Source organism: Cetorhinus maximus, chromosome 18, assembly GCF_964194155.1.
Source record: "Cetorhinus maximus chromosome 18, sCetMax3.hap1.1, whole genome shotgun sequence".
NCBI classification, from domain to species: domain Eukaryota; kingdom Metazoa; phylum Chordata; class Chondrichthyes; order Lamniformes; family Cetorhinidae; genus Cetorhinus; species Cetorhinus maximus.
Genome location: NC_135896.1, coordinates 90,280,483 through 90,294,250, shown reverse-complemented (window position 1 = coordinate 90,294,250; position 13,768 = coordinate 90,280,483). Strand labels below are relative to the sequence as shown.

Sequence of the window (13,768 nt, the reverse complement as noted above, 5' to 3'; positions counted from 1 at the left end):
TTCATTGGGCAGAATTTTGCCCTTGGTGGGCGGGTGGGCCCCACCGGCTCGGCGGCGGGTGGGCAGCCGACCCCCACCACCGAAATGGGGCCCGCCGCCATTTTGAGTGGGCGGACCAATTAAGGCCCGCCCAGCGGGCTGCCTGTCAGGAAGCGTTATGTGCTTCCTGTCCGGGGGCGGAGGGATTCCTCAACTGTCAGAGTGGGCTCTTTCGCGCACTGCTCCCTGAGACTAAGTGCTGTCTCAGGGAGATCACTAACAGTGTTTAGAACATCAAAAATAGAATAATAAAAAAATTATTAACATGACCCCCTCCTGTGACAATGTCACACGAGATGGGACATGTAAATAAATATGACTGAAACTTTATTAAACTTTTAAAAAACTGACATGAAATCTCATCCTGCCGGTGGATGAGGTTTCATGTTTTTTCAGAAGCCCGCCAGGGCTCCTGGCCTGCCCGCCAGCCTGAAGGCTTTAATTGGCTTAATTATCCTGTCAATGTCCTCAATTGGCCATTGACAGGTCAGCGGGTGGACAGCTGATTTTGCTGTCCGCCCGCCTTCCTGAATATTTAAATGGGGCGGGATGATGTCGGGGGTTCCTCCCAACATCATCCCGCGTCAATTTCGTGTTGGCGAGCGGGCCCCGCCCCCAACTCGCCGACGGAAATATTCTGGCCATTAAGTTCATGTATAGTTCAAGAAACCAAGTTAAAAACATGGAAACACATGACGATCATTTAATAACAAAAATAGGCAAACAGATTCACCAGGTAATAGGGGAGTGGTAGACGGGATATTAAAAGAAGGAATATTGAATTAAAATGACAGGAAAGCTGCAAACCAATACAGTGTTCCTACATTACAGCCACTGAAGTACATATAGGGCAGAATTTTGCCCTCATTGGGCGGGCTCGGCGGGGGCCGGTGGGGGTGGTCGGGAAGTCAACCGTCGCCCCCGATCGGGGCCAGACCGCAATTTCACGCTGGCGGGCCAGCGCTGCCTGCGTGGGGAGGGGGTGGGTGCGAGAGGGGCGAGCCATGTCTGCGTATGTCTGTGGGTGCGCACAGGAGAAGCTCCCTGAGGCACAGAGCTGCCTCAGGGAAATGAAGAATTCTGAAAAACAAAAATAAAGAACTTTTAAATGTTAAAAAACACGTCTCCTCATGTGGCTCTGTCACATGAACAGGGACAGGTTATGAATGAGATGTAAAAATTTTTATTTCATTTTTATTTGCTGTTGGAAAGCTTCTCCCGCCCGTAGACGAGGTTTCCAAAAAATGCAAAGGCCGCTTGGCCTTTTCGCCTGTAAGGTTGGACGGTCAGCGAAAAATTTAAGTTAATTAATACCTTAATGGCCTCAATAGGCCTTCTAATTGTCGGCAGGCGTGCTGCCGATTCCTGCGCATGCCTGCCGACCGAACTATCGTGCGACTGTGCGTTGATGTCAGGATGCTCGCCCGATGTCATCACCCGTCATTTCATGCTCGAGCGGGTCGGGCGCGCTCCCGTCAGCCGAGGTGAAAATTCTGCCCATTGATTTCATCATTAAAGTACTTAGTTGAGGCCCTGAGCCATGTAAGGAATAGGGCTACATCAGGACCTTTCTGTCCTATACCTTACAGGATCAATTTAGCCAACCCTCTTGTCTTGATTGTGTTGGGCAGTGTAATGCAATCTACCCAATTTCAGAACTGGCCAAGGGGTTTTCCAAACTTGGTACAATTATTAACTCTTCTTGTTTGTACAGTTTACAGCTTTGTGACATGATCAGCGTTGATGTGCAACCGGTACCGTGGGCCTAAGATCAATCTCAGCACACGCTTCTGTATCCTTTCGACCTGGGTTTGCGCACGTGTGGGTACCGGACAGGCACAGCCTATACGACCCAGAGATGGGAGCGGCCAGTGTTTTTTTTTTAGGATTTTAAATTTCTTTTATTGTACTTATTTCCATAGACGTTTAAGCATCGGCAATTGTAACCTCCACTTCAACACCAGGCTCGATACTGATGGTGATCTGTTTCACAATTTCAGGTGGACTGTGTAAATCAAAATTAGGCGCTTGTGGATCCTCATTTGGAAGCGATTCCAGGTTTTGGAACCTTCACCACATTGAGTCTTTCTTGTTGTGATACGCAGAGTCTTGGTGGGCGTGCCAATAGGCCCCTTGACCTTCAGATTCTTCTCTTTGGCACCACGAATTAGATCAGCACAAACTTTCTCAAGTGATTTTACATTCGGGCTGGTCAAGGTAATTCTAATGCGGTGAATTGCAACCTCTTGTTCTACTGTTGCTTTGCCAGGATATTTAAAGGCCATGATAACCTCCTGACTGATTTATCTGTCGACTTCTTTGGGACTTTGAAAGTGAATGAACAGCGGTGACTCAGGAGTACACGGACACAACCAACCTCCAATCAGACTGCAGTCACAGCTGAAGAGGAAGCAGCAGAGCACCACAAGTCATGGACAGGGAGTCTGAAAGGATTGAGGGATCTGAGAATGAACATCCATTTATTTGTGTTTTATTGAAAAAAAATACTGTCTACTTGGCCATCCCACTTCAAGTCAGCTTCAATTACACCTCCACCAAGGTGTAATTGCCTAATTTTATGTCAAGGAGCATGTTCTCATATCTCTCAATGTTTACTTGCATGACATTACATCTAGTTGCATTTTGCCGCATACTGTTTTCCTCACACTCATTGGGAGCTTTGAGAATCTCCTGAACCTCACTGACCCCAGTCTGTGGCCTGGACTCCGCAATTGTCTTTTGTCCACATATTTCCAGTATTTGAGGCCAGAAGGTGAGAGAGCATCATGAATGAGGGCTAGGACTAGAGTTGTCTCCAGCCGAGTGCCCAGAGACATAATGCTTTCGATGGGCAGCCACGGCATCTGACACGCTGAGTGGGGAAGTTGGAAATCTATTAGACCACGATCTCATGTACGTTTAACTTTATGAACTCCTTAACCACAACTGTATGATCAACCCAGTCAAACGCCTTTGAAAATTTGTAATAATATTGTAATAATGTTTGAGGTTGTTCCCAGCTTATCAGCATTTTTACAAAGAAAGTTCACAACATCAGCCAGACAGTGGGTTGTTGATCTTCCAGTCTGGCATTCATAGTGATGATCACGTAGAGGAACGATGTCTGAGAGTAACCACTTAGCCATGAACTGCTCCGCAATCTTAGAGGAATGATCTGTCAATGTGATGGGACACAAGTGTTGTTGGCTGCTGCTTCAGCATGAGGACAGTAATTGCTTCCACTGACGTGGAACTACTCCCTCAGCAAAGGAAGCATTCAAGACATCACATAACAGGACACAAAGCTCAAAGGTGAAGACTCAGATCAGTTTGGCTGGAACGTTGACTGGACCGGCTGACTTTCCAGGTTTTTCAAGAACTCCCGGAAGACTTCCTACTGTTGAATCATAGGAAGTTTACTCGCTGGTAGGAGCTTCGGTAGTTCGGCAAATGCAGAGGTGCCATATCATCATCAACGTCTGCAAAGTATTTATTAATGGCATGGGCGATGAGGAGTTCCTGGGGTTGATCTCCGTTGGGAACTGCAATGATCTGAGAGGACTGGGAAGATGGCGTCCTCAGTCTAATGTGTTGATACCACAACGATGGACTGTCCTTCTTCAACTGCATAGCCTAGTCATGATAGAAGTGTGCTCTTGCACATTTGCAATGGAACATTGGACTTTGTTAAGGTACTCCTTCCATTCCTGGGAGCTCCGTGGTGGAAAAGCCTATTTATAAACAACAAGAATTTACATTTATATAGCACCTTTAACATAGTAAAATGTCCTAAGTTGCTTCTTAGGAGCTGAAAGCACAACACCAATGGTGGAACGATTAAACTTAGAAATGCTCAAGAGGCCAGAATCAATAGTACACAGAAATTTCAGACGGTTGTAGGCAGGAAGAGATTACAGAGGTAGGGAGCAAGATAATGTATCAATATCTCATGTAACTCAAGGCACGGTTTTATCAATTCAATCCTTTGAATCATTGCCACCATCACACCTGTTCTGGTTAATCTTGTCCCCAGTACTCACCGGAGAAGACAGCTTCCATGGGAAACATTTCATTCCCGATGATCTGAAACTTAATCTTACGTCCTCGAAATTGGATCATGCTCCACCTGTTTTTCAGGCATAGAAATGGGGGCCCTAGGGCCTGATATGGTGGATAGGGTGCACTCATTCACGGGCAGCAGTGTGCTACCAGCCATATTGGTAGCGGCTTTTCTGTTGGCCACCCAGGTGCGCCACTGAAACAGACTCCCTCAAGCACAGTGAGCTGCCTTTGCTTGGTAAAGAGGCTGGCGGACCAATTTGCCATGGTTTTGCCGTTGGAATTTTTAGGTGCCCTCAGCTTGTGCTACACCTTTATCACCTCCGATTCAATCTTTAGACCTCATTGTTCACGGACAGGGCCTCCAAGTATCCAATTTTTGGTTTAGTGTTCCATGATAGTTTTATCATTCAGCTGCAGGAAAGTATCAGTCGCTCCAGGTGCCTTATGTTCAGTGACTGAACAGGTTTATTCAGAGAAGGGGCGATTTACAGAAGTGTAAAAGTGGATACAGCGGTCAAGAGTGAATCTAGAAAGGATCGAACAAGCAAGGATAACGAGACCCCTAGAAAACTTCCTTGCAGAGCTTGGGGTAGCAAAGTACAGGGTACTGGAGGAGAAATGTTTAGTGTTTGCAAAAACTGTATCCATTGTGTAGGAACTATGCAGACATGTATTTATAGACTCCTTCTCCACCCCTATGCTTCGCAGCAAGACACAATTAAACCAAATGAAAGTCAGCAGCTCCAAAATTTTGACAGCCTTGGTTTCCGTTTGATATAAATGCGTTATCAGGTAATTTTCAGCATTTCGAACCAGATCATTTACATTTCAATTCAACAAGGAAACAAGCTACAATAAGGCAAATGCAATTGCTAAAAACAAAAAGCTAAAAGCTTTTTTGAGTTCTGCCGAAGGGCCATGAAGGCTCGAAACGTTGGCTGATTTCTTCTCCGCCGATGCTGCCAGACCTGCTGAGTTTTTCCAGGTAATTCTGTTTTTGAAATGCAATTGCTATTCAATTTAAGTAAATGATTAATTGGCAGAGTTCTGATGAGACAACTTTGCAATTAAAATATCAACAAGCAAACGCAAAACTTCCAAAGCATCCTCGCTAAAATTGTCTGCTTAGGTCTCTTGGCATGTGGCAGAAGGACATGCGAATAAACTCCACACGCTAGTTGTGTGATTTTTCCAACCATTAATTTAATATGCAGAAAAAAACATGAGTTCAGGGTGCAGAATATCCCAACTTGTATTCCAGGCATGAGCCAGCAGTGTTGAAACAGAGAATTTAATCCCTCACCTTTGAGCTAATGGGCAGGATTTTCCCGCAGGTTGCCCACCACGGGTCTAATTGCTCCTCTATTTTTATTTCTCTCATTTGCTCTAATGTAATGCCCATTACTGGATGCAGTAATAAATCTTCTCTCCTTGGGCTTCTCACATACTGGGTTAGAAAGGAGTCCTGTACACAGTGTAGGAACTCCCAGTCCCTTATCTCCTGTACCTACCTCTTTCAGCCAATGAACTTTGAGAGAGTTGAAATCCCCCATGGTTATAATTCTATGTTTTTTCACTCATCTCCTTAATTTTTCTACGTTTCTTCCCCCACCTCCCTTTCGCTATTAGGTGGTTTGTAGACCTCCCCTATTAGAGTACTCGATCCTTTAATGTTATTTTTTATCTCTATCTACATGGATTCTATTTCTGTCTTACTCATGGCTGCATCACCCCTTTCTGCTGACATGATCACTGTTCCTTTCTCCTTCTATATCTTTTCTTGACGTTATACTCCGCAATGTTTAATTTCCAGTCATTTTTCTATTGCCTTGTCTCAGTAATCCCCTTCTACATCTGGCTCCCCGCAACATATTATTGCCTCTCATTGCTCTGTTTAATTATAGACATTGTGTTTACCTTATTTTTGAGTGGTTTTATTCCAACTCTGAATCGACCCACTTTGGCCAGTCGTGTCAGATAGAGGTGAACATCCACAGCAAAGCCAGACTGTGAACATCAGAGGATAAAACGCAAACAGTGAAACAAGACGTACCGAACTAGCCATTAAAGAATTTAAATAACTTAACCTTAAAGAATTTAAAATAACAATCTTTGCGCATTTCTAAAATGGTGGGGTGGAAGGTGAAGCCACCTTCTTAGGGCTGGTACAAGGCCTCTGGATATTTGAGGCTGGATGTCAGACCAAGGAGCTCCAAGGAGGTTTAGGGATTAATTATTTTGTGTTAATCTCAAAACCCAGCTGCACTTCTGAAGTTCAGATGAAGAATTGGACAGACTGACCACAGTGTGCTGCAAGTATGACTACAAGAAATGAAGTAGTGTTAAATAATCATACTGTTCTGGGTAAAGTTTCTTTTTTACATCCATCATCTCAAGTAAATCTAAGGCTACCATTAAACAGTTCCTGGGCTGTGGGTTTCACAACTTACCATTTATCCCAATGGTTTATTGTTGCTGTTTATTGTTGAATGACATTTTTAAATTGTACAAAGACAGTGGTAGGAACTAAAAAACAAATCAACATCTTCCACCTCTAAGGGCACAGTTACAATGCAGGTATTGCTCGAGACTGGTATTTACTTACCCTGAAGAAAAAACAGAAGGCTCACAGTTCTACATCGGTCTTTAGTCAGGAGAAGAGAGTTATAGACATCACATTTCAACAATCTGTAGCCAGAAGCACTGAGTGGATGATCCATCTCGGCCTCCTCCAGAGGTCTCCAGCAACACAGATGCCAGCCTTCAGCCAATTCGATTCAGTCCACATGACATCAAGAAACACATGAAGGCACTGGATACTGCAAAGGCTATGGGTCCTGATAATATTCTGGCAATAGCGCTGAAGACTTGTGCTCCAGAACTTGCCGCGCCCCTAGTCAAGTTGCTCCAGTACGGCTACAACACTGGAATCTACCGGCTATGTGGAAAATTGCCCAGCTATGTCCTGTACGCAAAAAGCAGGACAAATCCACCCTGGCCAATTACCGACCCATCGGTCTACTCTCGATTATCAGTAAAGTAATGGAAGGGTCATGAACAGTACTATCAGGTGGCACTTGCTTAGCAATAACCTGCTCACTGACGCTCAGTTTGGGTTCCGCCAGGGTCACTCAGCTCCTGACCTCATTACAGCCTTGGTTCAAACATGGGCAAAGGAGCTGAACTCCAGAGGTGAGGTGAGAGTGGGGACTGCCCTTGACTTCAAGGCAGCATTTGACCGAGTGTTGCAGTAAGGAGCCCTAGCAAAACTGGAGCCAATGGGAATCGGGGAAAACTCTCCACTGGTTGGAGTCATACCTAGCACAAAGGCAGATGGTTGTAGTTGTTGGAGGTCAGTCATCTCAGTTCCAGGACATCACTGCAGGAATTCCTCAGGGTAGTGTCCTAGGCCCAACCATCTTCAACTGCTTCATCAATGACCTTCCTTCTATCATAAGGTCAGAAGTGGGGATGTTCGCTGATGATTGCACAATGTTCAGCACCATTTGTGACAGGTACTGAAACAGTCTATGTCTAAATGCAGCAAGACCTTGACAATATCCAGGCTTGGGCTGACGCGTGTCAAGTAACATTCATGCCACACAAGTGCCAGGCAATGACCAACTCCAACAATAGAGAATCTAACCATCGCCCCTTGACATTCAATGGCATTACCATCGCTGTATCCCCCACTATCAACATCCTGGGGTTACCATTGACCAGAAACTGAACTGGACTAGTCATATAAATAGTGTGGCTACAAGAGCAGGTCAGAGGCTGGGAATCCTGTGGAGAGTAACTCACCTTCTGACTCCCCAAAACCTGCCCACCATCTACAAGGCAAAGTCAGGAGTGTGATGGAATATTCTCCACTTGCCTGGATGAGTGCAGCTCCAACAACACTCAAGAATCTAGACACCATCAAGGACAAAGCAGCCCACTTGATTGGCACCACATCCACAAACATTCACTCCCTCCACCACAGACGCACAGGAGCAGCAGTGTGTACCATCTACAAGATGCACTGCAGGAACTCCCAAGGCTCCTTAGACAGCACCTTCCAAACCCACGACCACTACCTTCTAGAAGGACAAGGGTAGCAGACACACAGGAACACCACCAACTGGAAGCTCCCCTCCAAGTCACTCACCATTCTGACTTGGAAATATATCTCCGTTCCTTCACTGTCGCTGGATCAAAATCCTGGAACTCCCTTCCTAACAGCACTGTGGGTGTACCTACACCACATGGTGTACAGCAGTTCAAGAAGGCAGCTCACCACCACCTTCTCAAGGGCAATTAGGGATGGGCAATAAATGCTGGCCTAGCCAGTGATGCCCACATCCCATGAATGAAAAAAAATCACAAAGTGCAGATCAGTATTTAATGTTAACAAGGGGTTGATGATGTTAATTGTATATTAATTGATTGTTTAATTCTGCACAAAAGCAAAATACTGCAGATGCTGGAAATCTGAAATAAAAACAAAAAGTGCTGGAAATACTCAGTTGATCAGGCAGCATTTGTGTGAAGAGAAACACCTTTATATTTCAGGTCTGTAACCTTTGATCCGAACTCACTGTTTAATTGTATTCAGGTGTTGGCTATTAACTGGGGAGTCCCTTAAGCTCTTACACATAGGAGCAACTTAAACTGTGGTTGTTGGTTTTGGAGATGCATGTTTGTAATGTGTCTCTGTAAATAAAGGCATTTAAGTGTTAAAAAGATTAGGTTCCAGTTCCAGCTCTATTCAAGAGGTGTCAGCTGTGGCTCAGTTCATAGCACCCTCGCCTTTGAATTAGAGGGTTGTGGGTTCATGTCCCACTCCCGGAAACCAAGAAAATTGTGATTGTACTCGAAAAAGTTGCAATCTGTGACTGTTGATAACTCGAAAGAGTTTCCAGCTCTATTCAAGAGGTGTCAGCTGTGGCTCAGTCCATAGCACCCTCGCCTTTGAATCAGAGGGTTGTGGGTTCATGTCCCACTCCTGGAAACCAAGAACTGTGATTGTACTCGAAAAAGTTGCAATCTGTGACTGTTGATAACTCGAAAGAGTTTCCAGCTCTATTCAGAGGTGTCAGCTGTGGCTCAGTTCATAGCACCCTCGCCTTTGAATCTGTGGGTTCGTGTCCCATTCCTGGAAAACCAAGAACTGTGATTGTACTTGAAAGAAGTTGCAATCTGTGACTGTTGGTAACTTGAAAGAGTTTCTAGCTCTATTCAGCTCACAATCTCAATAGAACAGTTGGGCAATCTGTCAACATAAAACATTTAACAATGAATTTTAAACATTAGATTGTTATAAACATTGGCTTCATTTTGGTTGCAAAATGGCTTGTGTAAATTCAGTTTAAGCAGCTGGATGGTATAAAAGCAAAATACTGCGGATGCTGGAAATCTGAAACAAAAATAGAAAATGCTGGAAAAACTCAGCTGGTCTGACAGCATCTGTGGAGAGAGAAACAGAGTTAATATTTCGAGTCCGTATGACTTCTTCAGAGCTAAATTGGCCACATTGTATGTTGAGATCTGCACAGACATTATGAAGAGTGATGGAACAGGACACTTAATGTCACAGGCTATCAAATATTAACATTTGATACGCAAATGTTATAAGATTTCATTCTGCTGTTCAGATGAAAATGAAAGTATGTTTGGATCTTTTCGAGTTAATTGTAATGCGGGTATCTTATATACATTGACCCTTGTCAAGGCAAATACTTAAATTCCACATAAGTTGTATTGATTCTATTCAACACCTATTAACCTAGTTGGCCCAAAATTAGCACCTATCTCTACGAGTGTGATATTAAACACACCCTTCTTACTTCTCTAATGGGTCAATTTTAATTATTTAATTTAAGCATTGTCCCTAGAATTTTTACTTATAAAATAATTGTAATGTAAATAAATAAATTAGTAAAGTTAATTTGAATGTTAAAAGTAGAAAATGTATGCAGGTCTATAGCAACAAGTTATACAGATTGAGAGAGTCTCAGTTTTACCCTCAGGTCTGTTTTGCTTTATATGGACTAGCTCGAATGGCAGCAGGAACACTATGGCTGACAAGGCTACCAGGAAGAAAAATCAACCATTGGTATGACATTAGTTTCTACCCAGTGAGTGTGTGTGGATATTGGATTGCACTGGGCGATGATGCATTCTCGAGTGTTAGCCATGTCTCAGATGGTAGCCCCCTCACCTCTGAATCACAAATCCTTGGTTCAAGTCCCACTGCAAGTCTTGGGCGCAAAAATGAAAGCTGATACTCCAATGCAGTGCTGAGGGAGTTTTGCAGGGTTGGAGGTACTGTCCTTTGGATGGGACGTTTAAACCAAGTCTGCCTGCTTGGGTAGAATTTTCCCCCCGTTGGCGGGGGGTGGGTGGGGGTGTTATGCGGGGGCGGGCGTGGACCTGACTGGGTCCGTGCCGCCATTTTGCGTGAGCGGGCCAATTAAGGCCCGCCCAGCGTGACGTGCGCCTGGAAGTGCTGAGCGCTCCCTGTGCAGGCGGGGTGGGGTTTCCCTGAGTCGGGGGTGCGCTCTTTCGCGCGCATCAGAAATCTCCCTGAGGCACAGAGGTGCCTCAGGGAGATTAGTTTTAATTGTAAACACTTAAACAATTTTTGTAATAAAGTGTTGTAAAAATTTTTATGACATGTCCCCTCATGTGAAACTGTCACATGAGCTGGGACATGTGCATTAATTTTAATAAAAAATTTTCTGAACATTTTAAATCATTCATGAAACCTCATCCTGCCCGTGGATGAGGTTCCATGAAAAATACGAAGGCCGTCTGGGCTCTTCGCCTGCCCCCCGCCAACCTTAAGGTTGGATGGGCAGTTTTTTCAATAGGCTTAATTAGTTCATTCATGGCCATAACAGGCCTTTGATAGTTCAGCCGAACCGAAAATCTAAATGACATGTGGTGGCGTTGGGACGCACGCCCGATGTCACCCCCCTGTCATTTTACGCCTCGGTGAGCCCCCTGCTTGTGACATTGTGACTTGCTCACCGAGCCGAAGGTTCAGCCCCTTGTGTAGGTGTAAAAGATGCCATGGCGTTAATTCAAAGAAGAGCAGGGATGTTACCCCTACTGGTGTCCTGGTCAATGTTTATCCCTCAGTGCATTACAAAAACAGCTTATCTGATCATTATCACATTGCTGTTTGTGGAAGTTAGCTGTCGTTTCTTTCCTACAATACAACCCTTCAAACAATGCTTCATTAGCTGTAAAGTGTTTTGAAATGCCTGGTGATTGTGAAAAGCGATATATGAATGCAAGCCTTTTTTTAAAGTAGCCAAATGATTACCACTAGACGAGTATATGAATATTTATCACTATAGACAAATCCAGAGTTTAGAGGATATGGATACGAGATCCAGCATGAGAGTAAACTAGAGATGAGAAAACAAATGAAGAACCTACAATCTTTTTCTTTAAATTCGGAGAATCAGTTCCAATTTAGTGTTGTCTGTTTGAACCACGATGAGAGAGACAAAATTGACATTGAAGTGCAGGTTGGCAGATAATCCTAAATGGAAGTGTTACTATCTTTAATTGGACTCATATGTTCTAAATTGTTGCAGATGAAAAACAAAGAGAAACCAGGTGGGTTTGAGGTCTAGCAGAACTCTTCTACTGAGAACTCATGGAGTCAAAAGCGCAAGGGCTTAGACTTCACTATGCTTCTGAAGAGATTTTGACAAGTCTGACAAGTGGAAAATTGTACCATTTCCGAGTGCAGTTGACCCTTGCCCTGACAAACAAACACTTTTTAATAACAAAATGAAGATGATGCTGTGAGAGAAAGTTTGGCAAAAAGAAAGCCCCATTTAAAATGTCACAAGCAGATGTTTTATCAGAAGATGTTTTAATACACGCAGGAACCCAGGTACATCAACACTTGGGCCCTTTGTAAAATCAACAAGCAGCGACTTAATGGAATGATATGAAATGAAGGATACAAGTAACTCCTGTGGAAGAATCCATAGCAGACAATAGGAAATGAGGGAAGAGGAATTTCAACACGATCTATTGCACACACTTCTGCTCTCATCCTTACCCCTCCTTTCCACAACTAAAGTAGGGTTCCCTCACCTTCCATCACACCAGCCTTCCTTTTCAACGCTTCATCCTCCGCCATTTCCGCCAGCTCCAGCATGATGCCACCACCAAACCCATCCTGCTACCCCTCCACATTCCAAAGAGGCTGTTCCCCCATGACACCCGGGTCCACTCCTCAGTCACCCTCAAAACTCCCCTCCCTTTCCTACGGCAGCTTTCCATGCAAGCACAGCAGATGCAACACTTGTCCTTTTACCTCCTCCCTTCTCAGCATTCAAGACCCCAAACACTCCTTCCAAGTGAAACAGTGATTTACTTGCTCTTCTTTCAATCTAGCCCATTGTATTCGCTGCTCATGATGTGGTCAGCTCATCATTGGGGCGACCAAATGCAAACAGGATGACTGCTTTGCGGAACACCTCCACTCAGTCTGCAAGCATGACTCTGAGTTTCCTGTCGCTTCTCTTTTCAATTCTTTATCTTGCTCTCACTCTGACCTTTCTGTCCTTGGCCTGCCACAGTGTCTCAATGAAGCTCAACACAAGCTCGAGGAACTGCACCTCATTTTTTGATATGGTACTCTATAACCTTCTGGACTGATCATTGATTTCAACAATTTTAGATCCTAACCTTTGCTTCCAATTTGTTTTGTATGTGGTTTTTTTTTTGCTGGTTCACCTTTTTTCTATACCCTATTGTTGCTTCTCTTCATTTCTTTATTCATTCATTTCCTTTCCAATCGGATGGCTGCTATCCAGCCATTCACACCTCATCTGGACATATCTTTTGTTTCTGTACTATACCCATTACCACTCCATTTGGCTTTGTGAAACCTATTGTCATTTAATGCATCCTGCTTTCCAGAATTGGGAAAAGCTAGAAAGGTGTGCTCGAGTTTTGCGCAAGCTTCAATGCCTTGACTGACATAGCATGCCAGGCCAAATCTGGAGTGGGTGTTGGAAGCGATTGAGTTGAAACCTGTAATATGTCCTCTCATGTTGAACACGTGTATGTGTTTGATGTGTATTTTTTGAAGAACCAGGATATCAAAGCTACATTTCCTGAGTGACCTTTCGATGAAGCACACCAGAACTGGAAAGGGCAGTGTTCCCATTGTTGAATTCCAGGTTATTATGTCCTGTCTCACAGTACAGATCTTGCTTTTACAAAAAAATATCCTGTGATGGTGTTAAAGAAAACAACGCTGTTAAATAATAGAAATATGCAGCTGGTGTCAAAGCCAGAGCCAGTCTGATTGATAAATGCAGCTTTAATATGTTCTCCTAAGGCATGGTTCACTCAGCAAATCTATTTAGCTCATTTGTACAGCCACTCTGCTGATACAGCTAAGCAGCCGTGCTGCTATGCTTTTACCAACACCCAGCACAAAGAACAATTTCCACAGGTGAGCCCATTTCCCCCGGGACCAAACAGGGACTTGATGTGTGCGTCAATCTGGAAGGAAGCGTGCTCGGAGTGAACAATGAATTCCATTTGTTGCTGACAAGCTTACTGAATATCGTAACTCTGCATCGCTTATCTAGGTAGAGATGTCACTGAGATTGGTTATCTCAAGCTGTAAACAATGAATCAGGTTTAT

General features: G+C 44.1%; 1 pseudogene; it reads right to left on the bottom strand.

Annotated features, from left to right (window-relative positions):
* Positions 1-1,913: 1,913 nt before the first annotated feature.
* LOC144693350 (small ribosomal subunit protein uS10 pseudogene) lies at positions 1,914-3,717 on the bottom strand (annotated as a pseudogene).
* Positions 3,718-13,768: the final 10,051 nt, after the last annotated feature.